We start from the raw sequence: 23236 nt of genomic DNA on the forward strand, positions 1-23236 counted from the left end.
GGATTTCATTGCCAGCTGCTAGATGCTCTGTCAGGTATTTATGATTGAAAGTTGGACCACAAGATGATCCACAAAAGATGAATCTTTCCAGCCACATGTTCAAGAAAGCTACATGTTCCTTTTCGGCCACAGTTGATCCATCTCTAAGATGGTTCAGAATGTAGTTTGCCCATCCTGTGCAGTCTGATATTTTGGCTAATTTCTTGGATCCAGCACTTAAGAAGTCATAAGGTTGCATTGATCCTATTATTCTAAGGTCGATCAACATATGAACATCGGCCAAAGTGATGGTCATTGGGCCGTGACAAAAAAATAAAAGCATTTAAGGTGTTGGACCAGAAGTAAGATGCAGAAATCAGAAGTGAATCATTCCTCTCCATTCCAGACAGTGAGAGTGTCAAGCAGTGATTAAAGTTATAAATCTCCCAATCTCCAGCTTTTTCCTCCGATACTCTATGAAATCAATCTCTCCATCCCTAAGGCATTTTGGGCCAGTTTCTAAAGGGAGTTTTTGGTGTTCCAGGAGGACAAATCTACTATAGATTGTTTGAAGAGGATTCGGTTGGTTTCTTGTCTAATAAAGTCAGATGGATAAAGGTCACCCATAGGCCCAAGATAATAGACATTAGGAACAACAACCAATGAAATCAAGATTTCATTCCTTATTTCCTAGAAACCAGATAGAATAAATTTGAGAAGAAAGGAAATACAGGGTAACAGCTAATATTTGGAAGATGAGAATTTGAAAGCATACCTTAGGGACATGGTCGCTGGTCGCCATTGCAGCCAAGATGGATCTGAATCTAAGGAAGATTATTTGAATAATAGCTTGATAGAGCAGAGGATTTGCTAGGGTTAAGGCCTTGGTGATAGCGGCTTTGGTTGTTGAGGCTTGCTCGAGAAAGAAGGAGAAACCGAATAGGATGAATGAGTTGAAAATGATACTGTTGGTGTATTATATAACATTCGGACCAAGAAATCAGGAGTTGCGTGTATATTTCGGAATAAACGGTTGCGACATGGTGAGCAGGTAAATAGAAATTTTGCAATAAAACCATTTTTTATCCCAAAATTGGGGGGCATGTGTTTACACCAAAATTGTATCATCAAGTAATCGATCAGATATGAATTGATATCGGCTGGTTTTGATGCAGTGTTGGAATTGGCTATTTTATAGATGACGTCAGTAGACGACGTCAAAGGACTACATACGGATGACATCGGGGGAAAATATGTCAGACTCTACAAAAAGAAAAAGATTAGAGTCCAAGTTATTTTTAAGTTAAGAATGTTTTCTTTTGTTCCAAGAATTGTAATGAGTTGTATTTGAGTATGATTCATATTTAGGTTCCGGGTATAAATTTTGGACCCTGGTTATTGTAAAGAGACGAACTGTCAATCAATACAATTATTTTTTTCGGCTTCACGCCAACTCTTAGGAGTAGGAGTATTATAGATCTCAGCGAGTTTTTCAACAAGCAGAGCTGCATCGACTGATCGACCTCTGGCTTGTCTATGAGTACCGTCACGACTTATATTATGTTTGTAAAGCTGCATCAGCCGATTGATCTTTTACGAGTATAGTATAAGTTAGTTATCGATCTGTATCATTATTCGTAAGGCTGCATCAGCTAATTGATCTCTTATGGGTCATAATATAGATCAAAGTTATCTATCTTGTGTTAAATAACTTATTATTTAATACAATATCACCAGTTATCGAATCTTCTAAGATTAGTAAGATTTTCTTGGTTGATTCACCGGTTATCGCTCTTGTTATAATTAATGTTTCATTAATCATAACAAATCATCTGATTGAGATAGAGATAGAGATAGATCGGTATCATATCATCATAATTGGTTGTCTTCTAGTCTGGTCACACTTTGAATCTTATAATTGATAGCTTAATTCTGCTAGATCGGCTGTTTTACCTCTATTTCAATCAAGCATAGTATGTATTCAAAGATATGTTTTCGATCTTGGATGAACTCACTAGTTAATGAGATCTAATCTAATGACACCATCATAGCTGCATCGGTCCGATTGAACCTCACTGGTAAGACTTTAGATTAGAGATCATCGATTAGTGATTTTGTTCGTGATCGAGATATGTACTATATTTGTTTGCTATGTATGCATCGGCTATTTTAGCCGATTCGCCTGTGCCTTCACACATATAGCATGTTTTTCATGAACCTGTCAATATATAGATGATTTTATGGATTCTTTGGCTTTAGTTTGTTATCATTATTATAGTTGTATCGATCCGGTCGAACCTCACTATTGATGGTAATAGATTAGATTCAGAACGTTTGTAGATTCGTTTGTACTAGATAGTCTATTTGTTCGCATGTTATATCTTTACTCGTTAAACTTATCGGCTCAATGCTTTACACTAGTTATATCTATCTAACCGATGATGTTACTTATATCTAGGTGCATTGTACTTGTTATCATAAATCAATCATGACCCACGAACATCATAGTCCTTAATAGTCGATTTCTCCTCGTATCGGCTATTTAGTCAATTCTCCTGTTTGGCTGCTCTTCAAGCAGCACACTTAGAACTGTTTGGGCAAAACCGGCATGCTCCACCCTGAGCTACTAATAAAACTTCCTCTTCTTGTCAATTGCAGGTCAAATTAACTGACACGCCTTTCGGGATTTTTAGGATCGACTGGTCTAGTTGTGAAGCCAAGCAAGATCTATGGGTTGACCTCGCTCAGATCGTTCCGGTTTGCTGTGTGTCAGGCGCATCGCCAAATTTTTGCGTCAACACTAACCCATAGGAGTTAAACATTTAAGCACCTTTTAACTATTTTGCTCAATATAATTCTCCAAAAATGACGTTCGTAACCTAAGTTCAATTTCTTGTCGATTCAACGGAAAATTCTAGTTTAATTTTTGGATTCGATGTTTGAGCTCCCAAAACACTGGTTAACACTATTCTCTTTCCAAACCTAAAGTTACATTCTTGTCTACATTATTTGCTCATCATTTTTACATAAGCACTATACACAAGTTATATTTTATTTTTGTTTATATAAATTGTTTTTCATTGACCTTAACCTAGGTGCTAAGCATGCTCGTAACACCAGATGTGTTACAATGCAAGCTAGATATCATGACCAACATTGATTCATACAAGATAAAGTGAGCCTAGCTCAACTGGTTAAGTGAGAGATGTGAAAATGCATCCAACCACGCTGGTTCAAATCTTGTCTTGGACTGAATTTTGGTTTCTATTTTTCTTTTTAATGAAAAACCACCTGGCTCCTCCTAGGTTGAATCTCTTTTTTTTTAAGCCAAGCTGGAACTACAAAGATGAGCGTGCAAGCAGCATGTAAAATTGTCAAGTAATCAATGCATGCTCCTCACAAGGCTCACATACACCCTTGAACAAACGGCTCAAGCGAAAAGGCATCATGCATGTGCAGCTGCTGGTAGGTGAAACATGCTCTACATACTTAATCGAGACAGGAAAACAGAGTGCTGTGCAAAGAAGAATTAAGCTAATAAGTTCCTAGCACAGGAAGATCAGGAGGCAAAGAACTAAAAATGTTCAGCATTGGAATAGTCTAAAGTTAATAGGCATATGAACCATCATTGTCTCTTAACCTATTGGCTGCCCTGCTGCTATCTGAAAGAACCAAGCAGAGCAACAAAAACCTGCCGCTGTCGCTGACCACTAGAGGGAAAAATGTTGTTCTGCTGCCGAGGCAAGAACACAACAAATATATAGGGTCACTGTACTATGCGATAAACAAGCTCAAGCAACGGAGAACAGTATGGCAAGGCTGTTGCAGAGCCGAACATTTTTTTTTAAGAAAAGTTCATGTATATTCATATATTAACATATTAACAGCAGAGTATATAGACTAGGAAAATAAATACCAAATTACTCTTCTCTGTGAGTACATGAATGTGCCCATCTTGCTATATTTAGACATAAAGCCTACACCCACAGAGAAGAGTTTTAAACAATACTCCCTCCGTTCCAAATTATAATTCGTTTAACTTTTTTTACCACAAGTTTGACCGCTCGTTTTATTCAAAAAATTTGTGCATACATAGTCAAATTTAAGTCGTTCTTGAAGAACTTTTGTTAATAAAGCAAGCCACAACAAAAGAAATGATAGACGAGTGGTTAAACTTTGGATAAAAAAGTCAAACGAACTATAATCATCAATTTGGAACAGATTTAGTACATATTTGAGTAGGATCTCTGAATTTGCATCCTACAAAAGTGGTGAAAATTTTGCATTTTAGCCCTTTTGAAAAACAATTTATTAACATAGACTCATCTCAAAACTTTTTTTTTCAAAAATAGACAAAAACTCGGCGTTAAATAATAAAACGCTGAGATCTTTGAATCGGCGTCATGTCAAGTTACGCCAAAACATGTCACGTCAACGCCAACGTGGCGTGTCACCACTGGAGCTCGGCGCGGTGTCATCCAACGCCATCCGTCATACATCGGCGTTAAGTAGTATCACGCTGAGATCTAAACACCCATTTGCTTCCTGGTGACGTGCTACTTGCGGGCGGAGAGTTCGGCGCGATCTGCGCCGTTTATGATACAGGGAGCAGGCAAAACATTCAAATAATATACTGTACTATGTCTAATCGGCCAGGAGATACGTACTGGACGTGAGTGATCTCTTTTGATTTCTCGTTAGCTGCTTCTCTATGGACTACGCTTCGTTAAGGTACATACCCAAATTTTTCGAGTATTCCATTCAAACTAACTTGTCAAAAGAAATGTTGCGCACATTTTTAAACATTTCTAGAAGATTAAAATAAGTTAGATATATGATCTCGAGTAGTTCTCTCGATGAGAGGAAGGACACCGGTACAACGTATATTGGGTTCTGAGATATCTACACATATTTATTATTAATAAAGAGGTAAAATTTCTCTTCATCTATTTTTTCGTCCACCTCCTCTTAAGTACCTGGACAATGAGAGTTTTTTTGTCCCGACTTTACTTTTCAAACTGCAACTCTCCTCCCAGATGCCGGAAATGCTTCTATTCCGGGTAGAGGTGTGGCCAAGTGTGTTGGGTGGTAGAGGCATGGCTACCGACCGCAGAGATGGTGTGTATGTAGTAGGTGGAATCCACATGAGGAAATCACATCTCGCCCCCAACACAAAATTATCGATTGCTTGCTACCTTGGAGCTCGAGTCGACATTTGATTTGAGAACAATTTCCTATAATTTTCCTTAAGGCATGTTAGGCCTAGTGGTGGACCTCTAAACAATAGAAGTACAAAGTTCCACACATGCCATTGCAAGACGTGCTTTGTTTACTTTCCCTAATACATGTTAGGATTAGTGGTGGGACTAGTTATCTTAGCTACCTACGGTTCCACACATGCCATTTAGTATTGTAGGTTTGGTCCACGAAGCGTGCTAGGTTAATATTAGAATTTTTTGTTCCTTCAAAAGTTTGTAAGGTTCCTTAAGTCATTGCGGGTGATGTATGTTTATAGGTCCAGAAAAGGAGTGCAAATGTCTTTAATGTTGCTCGAGAAGTGCTAAAGTTTGTTTTCTGACCGGTAATAGATGTGTTCAGTAAATAGGGGCACATCAGATGATGGTTATGTGCAGGGCAGAACGTGTACAACATGGAACGTGTATAATAAGTATATCCAAAAGGGGTTAACTCTCTTCAACGAGTTCGGCAACATAACTCCTAGTCAATGGGAGGAGCTCGTGGCTTAGAAGACTTCACCAGAGGCATTGGATCTCAGTGCCCGTAACACCGAGCTGGCGAAGAGAAACAAACACCACCATCATCTAGGCCTCGGTGGCTACTATGCCAAGGAAGAGCAGTTTAGGAAGATGGATGAAGAGGCCGCAGCTGCTGGGAATATCGATGTGAAGAATTTGAAGGTACGCTCAAGGATTTGGATATATGCGAGGAATACAGAATCATCCGGCGGTAATCTTAAGTTTGATAAGCCGGAGACCCAAGATGCAGTATCAAGGATACTGAAATATGCTGAAGACAAGGAAAAGGGCTCATTCAATCCTTCTAGAGAGAGGGACGAGCTTAGCCTTGGCTTGGGAAACAAGGAGCACACAGGCCGCACCAGGGGACTAGAAAAAAGGATGACCTGGAAGCACAGATTCAAAGAGGACAGGCACATGTACAAGAAACATGGTAGAGACCGGGAGACTAATCTTGAGCTCTAAGTGAAGGCTCTAGTTGCGAAGGCGCTGGAGGAGCAAGGACCGTCTACGGAGCCACGGACATTAATGATGTCGCCGAGAGAACTGGCATTAATTGGCAGCCCTCTGAAAGTTCCTAGCAGCCAAGGTTCCACTGCAGCCACAACCTTCGTCGATCGCATATGGGAACCAACTAGTTGCACCTTGGTGTTTCTCAGCGGACGGCAGAACATTGTGATGGAGGTGGCAACGGGTGTGGCACATCCTCCCGGTGGCTTACACCGTAATAATAAGATACCACCGGACTACACTAGGGTCGAGGTGCATATCGTGAAGCCCGAGTTCATGCAGTGGAGGATAGACTACGCAACTCCCAAGGGGCTGGTGTTACTCGAAGACGTAATGGGGCAGTTCATCCTCTGGCACAAACAGGACATTATATTGACTGCTTCTTCGCTGTCTCCCCCTCTCTCAAATTTGGAGCGAGTTGTTGAGAACAGGGAGATATTTTCACCGTCTCGTGACCACCACATTCCTGAGATGCCACATTCTTCCCCGCCTCCTAGCGAGCATGTGCCTGATAAGCCACAACCTTCTCTAGCTCGTACCGATCAAGTGCATAATGAGATGCCATAGTCTTCTTAACAAGCACAGCCAATACATGAACAACGAGCGCCTCCTGAAAAAGGTGATGCATAAGAAGATGAGGACGTGCCTGAATGGGAACTTTGAAAGAAGCATCCAATCACCATAAGACTAATTTATGTTCCAGTGAAAGACGTCTCGTCGGTGCACAAGTGGTATTCCCATGACCAGTTCAAGCCTGAGAACCAAGTTAAAAAAGTCCCATCACAGGCTTCTAAGAAGGCCATCACTAGCAAACTCCACCAAACAGCAAAGCAGTATCCAAATGCTGATGCCATCAAATGGTCAAAGGATTGCCCGAAAACATATGAAAGAGGCAAGTCCTTCCTACCAAACTAGGACATCCAGCGCCTACCACTTGTAATGAGAAGGTTCCATGATTGGTACTTGCGTGTTCTCCCAACGAGCATAGACCTCGTATAAGCATGCTTCTCCACCGGCACATTTGAAAGCCCAGCCGGAAAATTGCCTTTGACTTCAATGACATGCAGACATGCTTTCACCTCGGAGCAATGGAGATGAATGTAATTCGCACGTGGTGCCTATAAGTCCTTGTCCTCCCGATATGATATGAATATAATCTTTGAATTTTATTGTAACTAACCCACGCCGTGATTTGTAGAATGCAAGTGCACATTGTAAAACAAATGCCAAGTGTAAAAGCCGGGTATATAGACCCTCAAGCTATAGCACAAACAAATTTTAATTACCCTAAACAGTGGAAACTAGATGACAAAGAGCTAGCTACTGGAAAGACCCTTTGGGAGAAAGAGGACATCCGTACGAAGAAACTAAGGTAAGAGTCCCTTAAGGTTTCGGCATACATTGCCCTGGCTTTTAAAAATCTCCAACAGCACTCTACTATATGGCTACCATACAACTTTGAGTAAGTTCAACTCTATACTTAAAGCTTTGTTCGATATATTTTATTCGATGCAAAAGAGCTTATCTAGTTCTATGATTAAATCCATGCAGCAACCACTGGATTTGTATAGGCGTCGATGTTGGGAGGAGCATGGCATGGGTCTTTGATTTAATAGATAGGGACCTGGTGACATACAAAGACTTCATATCGATTCTCAAGACATATACATATCGACAATCCACATTAGCTTATATGTTTGTATACATGTAACATTTACTTTTGAATACTAACAAGTTGTATTTGCTAAAATAATTCGAACAAGGCATTTAGGTTCTATGTCACTAAACATCACGGAAGACATGATCCAGTAAGGAAGGAAAGGTTGGCTATAAAAACACTATGTGCGGTAAGTGTAACTTACTTCTTCAGTACTCCATTACATGGCCGTCAAAAGCATTACTTAACATTTCCATATGCAAAACACACAGTGCCCCAAGCAGAAGCCTAGGAGTGTACATTGCGGATACTATGTATGTTCTATGATGAGTAACACCGGTGCCTACAGAAGACACCCCTTAAGGGTAAGTTTGAACTTCTTCACCCTTAGTATAAAAACTTCGCTCATGGTATGAAATACTAAACCGAAACTTATTCTCTTGTAGTGAAAAGAAGAGAAAGAAATGAAAAGAGACCCATACAAGGATGACCAACTCTTAGAGCTCATCGGTGACCTTTGCAACTTTATATTCGACCAGATTGTACACATCAAAGGCACCTACCATGACCGAGAGTCTGACTTAGGTAGAAATCCTCAGTACCAACACCTTCGTGAGACTGAAAGGTAAGCTCTAGGCCGTTGTAACAATGTGTATGGAATTTGATATTGGTTTTACCTTGTGGATTATGTCTATTTAATGATGAATTATATATATTCTTGTGAATTGGACTTGTAATTGTAGTTTATATAATACTCTTGTGCTTGTAGTTTATATAATACACTTGAGTGGACGCGGTTCGGAGGCTGCGTTTTGCGAATCGTGGGTCGTAGTTAAGTTTCGCGTGTTCCATGCCGCGGGCGATTCCCGGTCGCGCGTTGGTCGCGGGGCGTTCGGCGGGATTATCTTGCTTTCCTCGCTCACTCGCAACGCGAACGTAGGAATACGCGGAAACAAACAGGGCCATATGTATGTTCTGGTCGAATTTGAATTGTAAATTTGATTTTTTTTACGGAAAAATATACTGTAGGGGCGGTTCTAGACTGAACCGCCCTTACAAATAGGTATTATAGGGGCGGCTGGTACTACAGTCGCCCCTACAAATCGATTTGTAGGGGTGGCTGTAGTCACTAGCTGCCTCTACAAATTGATTTATAGGGACGGTCTGGGAACGCTCCTACAAATGCATGATTTATAGAGACGGTTTGGTAGGGGCGGCTGGCCAAACCACTCCTACAAATCCTGTGTGATGTGGTGTAGGCCCTGTTCGCTTCTCTTATAATCTATCTTTTTAGCTTATTTTTTCAGCCGGAACAATATTTTTCTCTTACGATAAATCAGCCGGAACAGTGAGCGAAGCGGAGTCTCATGTGTATAGATTCCAGCTGTCCAGCCCACAGCTAGCATGAGATGACTTGGCGTTGCACTACTGCTCTGAACGACAGTTCTAATACTATAGATCATACTATACCTAGGATATCGCAATGTACTAAATACTAAGTATGTACATGCTCTGATTCTGCGAAGATTCTTTTTCTAGAGACCCGTATGATTATTGCATCCCATTATATATACAGAACACTTTATCTACACAATATATATTAGGACTACAAATATATTGGGCCTGAAATCGACAGGGGCCTAGGCCAGGGTTTGGGCTTCTGAATAGTCCAAATAATTAATGCCGGGCCCTTACAACGGCTGCATGCTCAGCGGAGGTGGCGTGTTCGCTTACTCTGAAATATAGTTTATGCTGATGTTTTTTTTTTTGTCAAAATGTCATGAGAGAAAAATACTATTACATTACTGAAAAGTAGTGCTGAATAAGTTCAAACGAACTGGGGACGCTGGATTAAACGAGTTCACATATCACATGGCTCGTTGGCACAAACTGTTGCAGTCCATCAACAATAGGTCTTCTAGCGAAAGGTTGTCTAGTGTTAGGGCTATCCAGTGGGACGCTACCCACCAGGGTTCAAACACTGATGTCGCATTTTTTCTGGAATTTTTTCAGAAAAAGTAGGGTACACGCATACATGCGCATTCGGTGGTACTATGCGTTTCCCGCGCACTGAAGGCTAGAGAGCCTCCGATCTCTTATTTGCGTGTGTACGGACGCGCACGTGTGTGTATATAGTGTGAGTGTGGAGTGTATGAGTTGCGTTCGTCCAAGTTATACCCGATCAAAAAACAATAGGCTCTTCTAAAAAAATATCAACAATAGGCAGCCACTGTCCCCATAGGTTTCGGTTACTTTTCCTTTTTTTTCTTCTTTGTTTTGTTTTGTTTTTGTTATTTCAATTGCTATAACTAACCATGTTTGTTAGATAATGATTTTGTACATACACTTATGCATACTTCATTGTTTTGTTAAAAAATTGATTTAGCAAATATGAAATCTATTTTAACATTTTATATGGAAAGATTGAGAAAGTATACCAAACTATTGATATATTCTCTCTATCCTAATATATAAGGCGTAACATTTTTTATTCAAGTCGTGCTCTCTTTAGACGCGCGTACATCCATAGTGTTAAGAGAAAGACATTAATATGTTTCTTGGTCTTTGAACATAACATGGGTAAGCGTTATATAATATAGTACTGAGGGAGTAATACATTCTAATTTTTTTTTATGAAATTATATATGACACTGTGATCGCCATAGGAGATAACGGTTTTCACCAAGAGGATCTGCTAAGGGAAGAGTGAGATAAGGGATGCCGCAGTGATGGCTCCCAAGTGTAGAATGACACCCTTGGGCGTCACTATCATAACGCTTTCACCCCAACACCACTACACTTTAGATTTTTATAAATAGCGCGCTTTTTAGAGGGGATGATGCTTATGCTTATCAGGAATGCAACTAGTTCGTTACACCTACATTCCAATATATATATATATATATATATATATATATATATATATATATATATATATATATATATATATATATATATATATATATATATATATAGTGAAACCTAAACAAAAGACCACCTTCTCTATATATACTTTGCTGTTCTAATTCTTCCATTTCCCTAGGAACAAATAGTTTCTTGACCCTATGAAAATCAACACCATAGATTATTCTTGAGTGAGAACAATGTCGACATCCATACGCTTGCATATTTTATATGCTAGGCTGAGGAACGCCAACAGAGGCGCACGCAAGCAACCTAAGATTCAAACTTGTATCATCTGAAAACAGGATTTAAACTTGTTAATGTTTGGATTGCACCTAATCCAAGAACTTGTATTAGTGGATTCATATTTGTGAAACACTTTCATGTGATGTCAAATCTGTAGCCAGGAACATTGCTTTATGCGAGATAGTAGTGGTCAATTTGATACATTACTGGGACTAGGTCAAACCACCGCTCATCACCAAAAAAAAAAAAAAAAAAAAAAAAAAAAAAAAAAAAAAAAAAAAAAAAAAAAAGAAGAAGAAGGAGGACGCTATGGAGTTTCTGTGTATTTGAAATAGCAATGCAAACAACCACTATTTTCTCTGCTACAACACCAACTAATAATGTACAAGTTCATTTTGTGTGACTGGTCGAAACAAAAAACTGATGTCTCCATCATCCATCCCTGACGCGGTGAATACTACTCGTAGTATATATATATAGCTAGTTTCTCATGTGTCGGCTCCACGTCGGCACTGCACATGCACGTCGTCGTCCATCTAGAAAGGAAGCGTTGACCGGCCAGTGATGCTGCATGCACTGCCCAGCCTGGGTGCGCGGGAGTGCTTGCATTGCTTGCTGCTGCTCGACCTAACCAACTTGCATTGGTCAGAGTCAACTAACCTGCAGGATTTATGATTCTCTGTGTGTCAATCTCAAATAAGACTGCTGACGTAGACCGGTAGACATAGTGTAGTCGACTCCTGCTCGCCACCACGTCAACAAAAGCTGCACCGACCGACCCTTGCTAATTTCAGTCACTTTTATTAACTGGTCTAAAATCCTATGCCATGCATGCTTGCTAGCTTTGTGTGTTATAATTAAAGTTAATCACAAAGATCTACAGCTAGCGTTACAATTATTCAACATGGTGATACCCAAGGTTTTTGGCATGTTTGCATTCACTATCGGAGACGGCTTCTTTGCCGAGTGTCTCAGACTTTGCCGAGTGCTTTTTATCGGGCACTCGGCAAAGATGTTGTTTGCCGAGTGCCAGAGAGAAAGCACTCGGCAAACACCTGGCACTCGGCAAAGAGGTGGTTTGCCGAGTGCCGAACACTCGGCAAACAATAACACTTGGCAAAACTAGTCTTTGCCGAGTGTTATTCTCCTAACACTCGGCAAAGGCCGCCGCCGTTAACGGCCGACAGCCGCCGTTAACCCTTTGCCGAGTGTCTTCTCCTGACACTCGGCAAAGCGGTTATTTGCCAAGTGTCATTTTTTTGACACTCGGCAAGTTGTCACGTACGATACTTACAAAGTGAAGAATCTCCGAAGAAGTTTCATGATTTCATGAAGAGGCCGACGAGGTGGTAAGCATCGTACGTGATAAACTTGCGCGAAACCTCCTCAATTTTTTATCACAGCCTCCACATATGATATCATGACATCTCGATAAGTTTCAAGATTTTCGGTCTTCGTTTGTTTTTTTATAGAATTTAAAAACAACTCGACCGTAAGTTCGTGGTCATGTTTCGTGAACAAGATATTCGAAATTGGTGGTCTGTTCTTGGATACGGCCTCACATTATACTAAATAACATGAATATCATTTTTCCATTCATTTTTTTTATTATTCGAATGACTAGCAGTTATAATTTAAATTATCCAAGAAAATTAAATTAAAGAAATATAGAAAAAGTCCGAGAAATGTGCCGCATTGGAACATGGAGTACCAGGTATTGTATGAGGATCGCAGAAAAAGTTTGGAGGTCAAAAGTATAAAAAAATGGTTTGCCGAGTGTCAAAAAAAAAATGACACTCGGCAAATCACCTCTTTACCAAGTGTCAGGAGAAGACACTCGACAAAAAGGTTGGTTTGCCGAGTGTAAAAAAAACACTCGGCAAAAAGGGGGTTTGCCGAGTGTCAAAAAAAAACACTCGGCAAAGAAATAAAATCTTTTTCTAGAAAAGAAGCAGAAGAAAAAAATTAAAAAAAAACTTTACCGAGAGCTCAGATCTGGAACACTCGGCAAACCCCGCTTTGTCGAGTGTCAAATCTAGAACACTCGACAAAAAAAATAAAAAAAAATAAAAAAAAATCATTTGCCGAGTATCAGATCTAGAACACTCACAAACACTGTTTTGTCGAGTGTTAGATCTAGGCTATACTGTATAACAAACAGGCCCTAAGTCGCCGCGTGAAGTCTTGTCACCGCCCGGTCCGTCGCGCTTTCCTCCTCTCGCCTTCTTCCGCCGCCGCAGCTGCTAGGCACCATGGCCGGCGTGGTGACGGAGCGCGCCCGTGACCGCGAGGAAGCGGAGGCCCTGGTGGCCGAGGACGGCGTGGAGGAGAGCATCATCACGGAGCAGCGCGGCGGCGTGGAGGAGCACATCGTCACGGTGCTGAGCGGCGGCGTGGAGGAGCGCGTCGTCACGGCGCCGAGGGCCAGCGACTCGAGCAGCGCGGCGGGCGGGCCCACCCTGGTCCTGCCGTGCTCGCTCATCTGCTGCAGCTCCGTCCCTTGCCTGCCCGCCGCGGCGGTGCCATGACGTCCCGGCGATGACACCAGTGCTGGAGGCCGCGGCCACGGCCTCGACCATGGCGGGGTCAGCAGTCGCGGTGAAGGGCGTTCGCGGCGGGTCAGCGGTCGTCCCTTCGTCCTCCCGTGTGGTTCGCGTGATTTCCTTCCCAGTGGGCAGATTCCGTTTCTTGATTTGTCTTCGTTTGTCGAGAGCTACTCCATGCTTGAATGCAAATTCGAGACAGATTTTATCCTAGCATCACGATTATTTCCCATTGAATTTGTGAGATTTTTTTCTGGTATTGCGATCTGTGTTCCTGCAGAATTTGGTTCGCTTCGCAATCCAGACGAATCTGTGTTCCTGCCGCACCCACACCAGCACGCCACGCCACCGGCGCACCGGTGCAGCGAGGTCTCCGACAGGACGCGCGGAGGTGCTCTCCGGCAGCGCTGGGGCCGAAGCTGACGGGCTCTTCGCCGCTTGGCAGTTCTTGGAGGTGATGTGCAGGAGCTCCGGCAAGGTCCGGTGGTTCGCGGCAGGGACGACGGCCCGCTACGCGCTGCACGCCATCAACCGCAAGCTCGAACCCGGGGCTCCGCCGGTGCTGCACGTCGACGCCGTAAGGGACGGCGAAGAGCCCATCAGCTTCGGCCCTAGCGCGGCCCTCGCCGACTACGGCCGTGGCTGGAGGCTGCAGACCGTCACCGCATAGGACGCACCCGGGATCCATCACGAGCCGCACACGGAAAGGCAGCGGCGGCGGTTTTTTTTATATTTTTTCGAAAATTCGTTGCCGAGTGTCGATTTAGCACTCGGCAAAGGCTTTGCCGTCACGGCGACTTTTCTTTGCCGAGTGTCAGATTAGCACTCGGCAAAGCCTTTGCCGAGTGCCCGATAAATTGCACTCGGCAAAGAGGTCTTTACACAACTGGAGACGGCCTCGGCAAAGGCCCATTAACCCTCGGCAAAGGCTTTGCCGAGGGCGGCCCTCGGCAAAGAGCTCTCAGGGAATTTTGAGTCGGCGAAGAGGGTCTTTGCCGAGGGCCCTTTATCGGGCACTCGGCAAAGCCTTTGCCGAGGGCTGGACCGGCACTCGGCAAAGAAAAGCAGCCGTCACGGCGCCGGTGCCTGGGACGGAGTCTTTGCCAAGGGCCGTCTCCGAGGGCCCTCGGCAAAGAATTATTCTTTTTTTTTGAAAAATCTTTGCCGAGGGCCTCCAACCATGGCCCTTGGCAAAGAAATGTTGCAGAATTTTTCCAAAAAATCTTTGCCGAGAGCAATGGGACGGCCCTCGGCAATGAATTATTCTTTTTTTTAAAAAAAAATCATTGCCGAGGGCTTCCCCGCAGGCCCTCGGCAAAGAAATTTTAATTTTTTTAAAAAAAGTCTTTGCCGAGGGCCTCCAACCATGGCCCTCGGCAAAGAAATGTTCCAGAATTTTTCCAATAAATCTTTGCCGAGGGCAATGGAACGGCCCTCGGCAAAGGACCCTTCTTCGCCGAGGGCCTTGGTCATTGCCCTCGGCAAAGAGGCAGAAATTTAATTTTTTTTATTTTTTGCATTCCATCGACACAAGCATTTCATATATATACATATATATATCAACCATCACACACACACACATATATATATATATATATATATATATATATATATATATATATATATATATATATCACACAGAACCCATTTTCTCATAAATATATCACAACCATAATTGTGAACCACAAATCACAATATATTACAACGACAAGTCACATGTTCATCATCATTCATATGTTTATTACGACAAGTTCATGAAATCCAAGCACAAGTCAGAACCATAAACCACAAATATTACAATAAAGTCCAACCACATCACCTTGTACTAGTCCTCATCAAGGTAGCCTATGAGACGGTGGTGAAGGAAAGACGGGATCACCCGGTGATGCACTACCGGGATGATTGGAACCCGCGGACGGAGGCTGCACAAAGGAGCAGAGATTGCATGTGTGAGTAATCCGGGAAAACAGTTTTGGAACTTAGATTTTGCATCTAGTAATCTAGGAATACAAAAAGATTAGACTCAACTGAAAATTTCGGCAGCACCTCCCCTGCACGGGGAGGTTTCCAAAACCCGCAAGAAACAACGGCACGAACGCTGACATCCACAACGGCACGAACGCCGACATCTACAACGGCACGAACGCCGACATCCACAACGGCACGAAGGCCGACATACATGCAAAGCATAAGCGAAAAGTGAACTTTCATACTTACAGGAGTAGCTGCAAGAGTAGGAGGTGGAGGAGCTAAAAACTGCACAGGTACACCCAATGCTTGCCCAAGACTTTGCATGATCACCATCATCTCCGCTATCTGCTTCTATGTGGCCTCGAACGCGGCCTGCTGGGCCTGCAGCTGTGTGGTCAGTTCCATGTTCTGCTCTTGACTTTGCCTTTTTGTTTCTTACAGCTCGGCCTGCAATATTTCACTCCAATGTATCAGTAATGCAAATCTAATTTAGGTGTATAAATATCAACATACGACAAGTAAAACAGGAATTACCTGGAGTGCATGGACCTGCTGCAGTGCTGGAGAAGGCCATGTGCGTATGGGCTGGCTGGAGCTCGTGCACCGTGCTCGGATAGCATCGAGGGAGGGAATAGTGGTGGAGTCGATGGCGCCGTCTGTAATCCACAGCCGCCCGTGCTTCTTGCCTCCTCCGAGCCTCATGATCGTCTCTGCATCAATGGGCTCAGTGCGCACATTGTAATCTTCCCCATAGATATCCCTTACCGAGGACGTGTACTCTTGGACTTTAGTGTACACATTCGGGTCGGAGTACACCTGGGGCAGGGCAGCCGGGTCGAAGGAGACAGAGGACGACACCCTGCCCATGTGGGACATAGCCCACACAGAGAACTTCGAGACCTCCTCGCCCGGGTGCGTAGCCTCCTACGAGAAAGACGGGAAGATGGTGAGAAATCAAGCAGAATTGAGCATCAAAATAAATGAAAGAAATCACTTACGTATGCTTGTTTGTATCCGGGGAGGCTGCGGCTGCCTTGATGGTGAGTTGGACCTTGCCTCATTAGACGCTGTTCCCGCTGCCTCTCATGCGTGTCAACAAAGTCCTGTGATAACCACTTATCCACGATCATGGCCTAGCACTCGGGATACGATCGGCACCACCCGGGAATCACCTATAAGTCATCGAGTATTTGACATATAAGAAGATGAAATTGAACCTACTTAATATCAAAACGAATCATTATGAATGTTATTCGCCTACCTCAAGGTACTGGTCCCGGGTCAGCGTAATCAGTCTTGCTTGAGGCTTGGGGAGGGACTGCTTAAGTACCGACCTGTAGTAGTCTATGTGGGCTTGGACGCGCCCATGGTGGTGCATCTCGGTGACGTACTTCAAGTCCTTCTTCGGCCTTGAAAATTTTCTGCATATAAAACCGATGTATCCATTCATTATTTCAATAAAACATTTAACCAATGAATGAGATGTATTAAGCAATGTTGTGCGAGAGAAACTTACCCAAAACTCTGCCAATACCCGCTCCTGCTTGTTGCGGTAAGTGTCATCCGTGACCAGCACGTACCTGTCCCAGTTGGAGGCCGGCTCCCGCACCACCGGCTATTCGGACAGTTGCACAATGCCGGGGTACCATTTCCTGCACAAAACACCAAGGATGCTCGCGTGGGTGCGTGCTGGAGTACCTGACAAAACCAACCAGGCCCTGCACAAGTGATTAAGAAAATTTATTAGTTTCTCTTATGATTTCCAACATATCTTATGAAGTAGTTGTGATAACATCTATAGTTACTTACCTCTTTGCCATAGGCCGAATCACTAGGCGGTTGTGAGGAAGCGGAACTGGAGGGAGGCTCGCGGGACCTCGCTCATAGGGAGTCCGGGTAGCGGTACCCCCTCCCTTTCCCTTGAGCCCCTCGCCTCCCTCACCCTCGAGCGCCTCGCCTCCCTCGCCCATCTGCTGACCCCTCTTGTCCTCCGACGAGGACGTGGCCGTGGCCATCACATGCTCCTCCTCTAGCACCTCGTCACGTGGTGAGGGAGGAGACCGCTGCCTCCTACGGCTGCTGCCCCTAGTCCTCCTCTCGTCACCTCCTGCGGACGCTGCCCCAGACGACGACCCCTCACCTCGAAGGAGAGGGCGGTCTCTCCCGTAAACCGAGGGCGTGTCACGGCGTGGACGTCTGCTCGCCATCTTTGTTCAATCACCTGCAATCACAAAGAATGAACAAGACTAATTAGTACATATATTAGAAATAGATTCAAAATATATAAACAAAACACAAATTAAAAAAATATAGTATTACATGTATTAGGAATAATCTTCATGATTGGGATCATATGTCTCATCATCACTATCAAAATTGTCCAAATGGGCAACACTATCTGAAGGTTCTATGTTGTCATTGTAGTCATTGCCTAGAAGTAATCGCTCAAGCATTGCTATGTCCTTGGCATTTATCACCACATCTCCATCGACCTCACCATCAACCATTTCGTTGTCTACTTCCATTTCGATTGCTTCGGGTAAGACTATCTTAAACGTGCCTGGTAGCCCATCTTCTTGATAGAACTGTCCATCATATGTGTTTGCATTGAAGTTGTAATCATCATGGTTTGGGGCAGGTAGTTTACCATGTGGAGATACCTAGTGCACAATAGCCCAACCCTTAAGATCCTCTTTGTCTTGGTTGGCGTATCGAGTATAATACACCTACATGGCCTGTTGAGCCACAATGTAGACATCTTTTCCAAGATAGATGGAATCTTCTCGAATCTCGACTAGCCCAAGATGAGGGGTTCGTCTCGTTGATCGAGGATTAAACTAGTGGCATTTGAACATGATAGGTTTAAGAGGTTTGTCTCCATAAAATGAGAGTTCATAGATTTTCTCAACTCTACCATGATAGTCGAGGCCATCAGTGCCGGGCGTACAAACTCCGCTATTTGTGGTTTTTCGTTTCGGCCGAATCTACTCGTAACTTGTTGTGTGGAAGCGATATCCGTTCACGTCATAGCTGGTAAATGACTTCACCCTAACGTCACAGCCGTTTGCAACCTGTTTCAACTCGTCACTCATGGACGAACCGGTCTGGGCCTGCAAGGTGAAGCATGATAGATCGTTATATTAATCAAACGTATGATCACCATGGATGATTGAACGTACGAGCTAAATTGGACATTACCTTTTGTTTGAACCAAGAAATGAAATTAGGCCTCCCTGCTCCCGCACCCCGCGAAACAAGGGTGTCTTGTTCATGCGAGGTAGGATCCTTTGATTGATGCTAGAATTCACGAACAAATTCCCTGTCCGAACGAGAATCAATGGGGTTGGATGCAGAATAGTGACGGCGTATTGAAACAAGTTCGTTGCGAACTTACTTGATGAACGGCTGCACCTCGGTAAGGTTATTCAACACATATAGCATGATACTGCCCCACTCTTCATTTCCCAATAGCTTCGGGGTTGATCCACTTGCACTGCCGAGTTGGCCTTGGAAAAGGCTGAGGGTCGATTCATTTTCGCCAGCATTGTAACGAGGGAGTGGATTATGATTGCTAGGAAGGTTTGGCTTGTAGTATTGCGTTGTGAAGTTTGCCACCTCCTCCCGAAGGCATGCCTCTGCAATGGAAGTCTCAATTCTGGCTTTATTTGTACATTTTTTGCGAAGAGTCTTTAGACATCTCTCGATTGGATAGCACTAATAGGCCTGCACGGGCCCCCCAAACGTGCCTCGGACGGGAGGTGCATAATCAGATGCTGCATCGGCAAGAAGAAGCCAGGTGGAAAGATCTTCTCCAGCTTACAGAGCAACACAGGTGCCGCTTTTTCCAAGTCCTGAGCGACGGTCCGAGATATCTCCTTGGCACAAAGCTGGTAGAAGAAAAGGCTCAACTCTGCCAGCACTAGCCAAACATGCTCAGGGACATAGCCTCGGACCATCGCCGAAAGAAGCCGCTCAATCCATATGTGGTAGTCATGACTCTTCATCCTGTTGACTCGCAAAGTGCCTAAGTTCACTCCCCTGCTAAGATTCACTGCATATCCATCTAGGAACATTAACATCTGGATCCATTTTAGTACTTCCCTCCTTTGATCGATTTGCAAGATGAAATTGACCTTAGACCTTTTCCAGTTCTTGTTTCGGCCACTAGGAGGCTGCATCGCTTGATTCGGTCTATCACACAACATCGCTAGGTCCACTCTAGCCTTAACGTTGTCCTTAGACTTGTCAGTGTCCATGAGAGTTCCCCAAAGTGCCTCGGCGATATTCTTTTCAGTGTGCATTACATTAATATTATGTGGCAGAAGAAGGTCATCGAAATAGGGGAGCCTCGTCAAGCTGAACTTATGAGTCCACATATGTTCCTCACCATATCCCATAAAACCACCTTCTTCATTGGGCACGAGAGCATCTATCTGAGCACAAACCTCGGCACCAGTCCTCAAGTGTGGTTTAGGGTCTGTCACTTTGACACCTTTCATAAAGCTCTTGATGTCTTCTCTGAATTTATGGTCTAGAGGGAGGAACTGACGATGCTGGTCGAACGATGTATACTTGCCACCCTTCTTCAACCAAATGAACCTCACAGCTTCCTTGCATATTGGGCATGGGAACTTCCCATGAACACATCAGGCGGCAAATAACCCATACGCCAGGAAGTCATGCAGGGAGTAGTGGTACCAAATGTGCATTTTGAAGCTTGTCTTTGTAGCTCAGTCGTATGTCCATACCCCCTTCTCCCAAGCGTGGATCAATTCATCAATCACAGGCTCCATGAACACACCCATATTACTCCCTAGGTGTCCAGGAATTATCAACGACAAGAATACGTTATGCCGTTGAAAGGAGATGCCGGGAGGGAGATTAAGGGGGATAACAAAAACGGGCCAGCATGTGTATGGGGCAGCCATCATTCCATAAGGATTGAACCCATCTGTTGCCAGCGTGACACGTACATTACGGGCCTCAGCTGCTTTGTCATGATGTTTGTCATTGAAGTACGTCCATGCTTCAGCATCAGACGGATGTACCATCTTCCCAGAATTGTACCGTTTGCCATCTTTGTGCCATGTCATCTATTTCACGGATTCCTCGATCATGAATAGCCGTTGGATCCTCGGCAGGAAAGGAAGATGCCGTAGCACTCTTACGGGGATCGGAAGCTGCTTTTTCTGACCATCACCAGAGTCTACCTCCAGGTACCTAGAGAATTTACACTTTGGACAGCAATTTGCGTCCTTGTGTTCTTTCCTAAATAGGATGCACCCCTTCGGACAAACATGTATCTTGTCATACGGCATCTTAAGCATATGAAGGAGTTTCTCTGCCTCGTACAAGTTCGTTGGCAAAGTGTGCTTCTCCAGTAGCATGGTGCCAAACACGGCCAACATCTTATCGAAGCCTTCTCAACTCAGGTTTAACTTGGCCTTCAACCCCATTATGCGTCCAACCGCATCCAGCTGAGAAATCGTTGTACGCTCGTGAAGGGGTTTCTGTGCCGAGTGCAACATTTTGTAGAAGTCCTTTGTGGATTCCTCCATCTCCTCCTTCTCACGTCGTTCAGCGAAGTGAGCTTGGTGGGCGTCATCTAACATGTCTGCTACCCCCGACATCATCATCAAAAGCCTCGAGGCATGCTCTCACCACCTCCGCTCTTATATGATCTGCTTCACTATGGTAGATCCATTGCTAGTAGCTAGGCGTATAACCATTGAACACAAGATGTCTACCCATGGTCTTCTCGTCTACCTTTCTCCTGTTGTCACATTTGCTGTAGGGACACCAAACTAGAGAATGTCCTCCTGCTCCTAGGCCAAATGCATGTTTCAAGAAACGATCTGTCCCCTTCACCCATTCATAGTCGTAGTCACTCCCGCTTCTCTAGCCCATGTACATCCACTGACGGTCCTCCATCCTTTAACATTTACATCACAGAGTATTGTGACCATCAATTGCATCTACGCGGTGTTCCTAATGTCTAATAGGTGAGGATAGGTCCTAATCCCACCCGCGGATGCGTAGATGAGGTCAGTTTCTAGGCTTCGCTCCTCTCCGAGATAGAATTTCGGCAGCACTTCCCCGCTGTTCTCCTGATACACGTCCTGCAAGGGAGAGTGTGTATCCGGAGAATAACAGGGAGGTGATGCCGAAACTCCGTCTCGGACCGGATCAGACCATGGAAACTAACCCATCTACGCATCCGCGGGCTATCCAAAAAATGTGGACAATCCAAAACAGATACGGTCGCAGATATGCAAAGATCCGCATACCTATGACCGTATCTCTTTCGGACGGGAGACGCCTAACTGGGTTACGCGCGGGCTACGATAGACATGCGGAAAAAGAGGTTATTTATACCTAGGGTGTCGGTGAAGTCAGGCTAGCGGGGCAGTGGCGAGTCGACGTAGTGGCGAGGCGACGCAGTGCAGGCAGAACCGCGACGCCGACGAAGACGATCGGGGTCCTCCGGGTCCCCTCCGACGTGCTCTTCTCCTACATAAAAAGGCAATAGGTTATTGTTTGTTCAAAATTTTGGCAGCACCTCCCCTGCACGGGGAGGTTTCCAAAACCTGCAAAAAAACGACAGGATGACCAACATTCACAACGGCACGAAGGCCAACAACCACAACGGCATGATGGCCCTCATATCAATTTACGGCACGAAGGCCCACACAAAACCACATACGGCACGAAGGCCGACAACCAGAGTTTTACCTAGGGTTGCGGTGGAGTCGGGCGTTGCGGTGCGGGGGTCACTTTCTTCTCCGGCGAGGTCGAGCGGCGTCGGAGTACTCCTCTCCCCCTCTTCCCTTCTCTCTTCTCCGCTTCTCCTCTTCCCTTCTTCTCTTTCTCCTCCTCCTCTCCTTCTTCCCCTTCTTCTCCTTCTTCTCTCCTTTTCCTCTTCTTCTCCTTCTCTTCCCCTTTCTCCTTCTCCTCTTCTTCTCCTTCTCTTCCCCTTCCTCCTTCTCTTCTTCCTCCTACTTCACCCTCTGCCTCCTCCCCTCCAACAGCAGCCGGCGACAGGGGCGGCCTGGGGGCTGGTGTTGGGGCGGGGAGGCTGGCGCGGGGGGGTGGGGGGGGGGGGGGGCGGGAAGGCCGGCGCGGGGGGCCGCTAGAGGGTCGGCCGGGGCGGCGGGAAGGCCGGCGTAGGGGGCCGCTGGAGGGCCGGCCGGGGCGGCGGGAAGGCCGGCGTGGGGGGCCGCCGGAGGGCCGGCCAGGGCGGCCGAGCTCCCCTTGCTCGACCGAGATGGGGAGGGGAGGCAGGGCGAGCCCCCGGGGCTGCTCTGGGGCGGTGGGGCGGCGTCGGTGGGGCGGCGTCAGTGGGGCGGCGCACAGGGGCGACGCGGTGGTGGGGCGCGGGGCGGCGGTGGGGGCGAGCAGCGGCGGCGGCGCGCAGCAGCGGCGTATGAAATATGGGCGGGGATTTTGGGCTAGGCCGCTGGCCGATTTAGGGTTGGGCCCTTTGCCGAGGGCTCAGATCCAGGGCCCTCGGCAAAGATTTTTTATTTTTTTTAATTTCTTTGCCGAGGGCCTAGCCTGTTTTTTGGTTTTTTGAACCCAGTTTTTTTGTGGTGCTATAATACATTATTGAAAACTCAATTTTTAAATTTGGGCCAATTTTGACTTTTTTTATATATTTCCCTAATTTATTT

The 23236-nt window shown here is 45.0% G+C and overlaps 1 long non-coding RNA gene across 1 annotated transcript; it reads right to left on the reverse strand.

Annotated features, from left to right (window-relative positions):
• Nucleotides 1-17645: 17645 nt before the first annotated feature.
• LOC136516664 (uncharacterized) lies at nt 17646-22510 on the reverse strand. The gene is made up of 3 exons (XR_010774108.1): nt 22299-22510; nt 21942-22076; nt 17646-17787 (listed from the first exon to the last, which is right to left on the reverse strand). It is a non-coding gene; the product is annotated as an uncharacterized lncRNA (long non-coding RNA).
• Between the last annotated feature and the right edge of the window lie 726 nt (nt 22511-23236).

Source organism: Miscanthus floridulus, chromosome 17, assembly GCF_019320115.1.
Source record: "Miscanthus floridulus cultivar M001 chromosome 17, ASM1932011v1, whole genome shotgun sequence".
In the NCBI taxonomy this organism is placed as follows: domain Eukaryota; kingdom Viridiplantae; phylum Streptophyta; class Magnoliopsida; order Poales; family Poaceae; genus Miscanthus; species Miscanthus floridulus.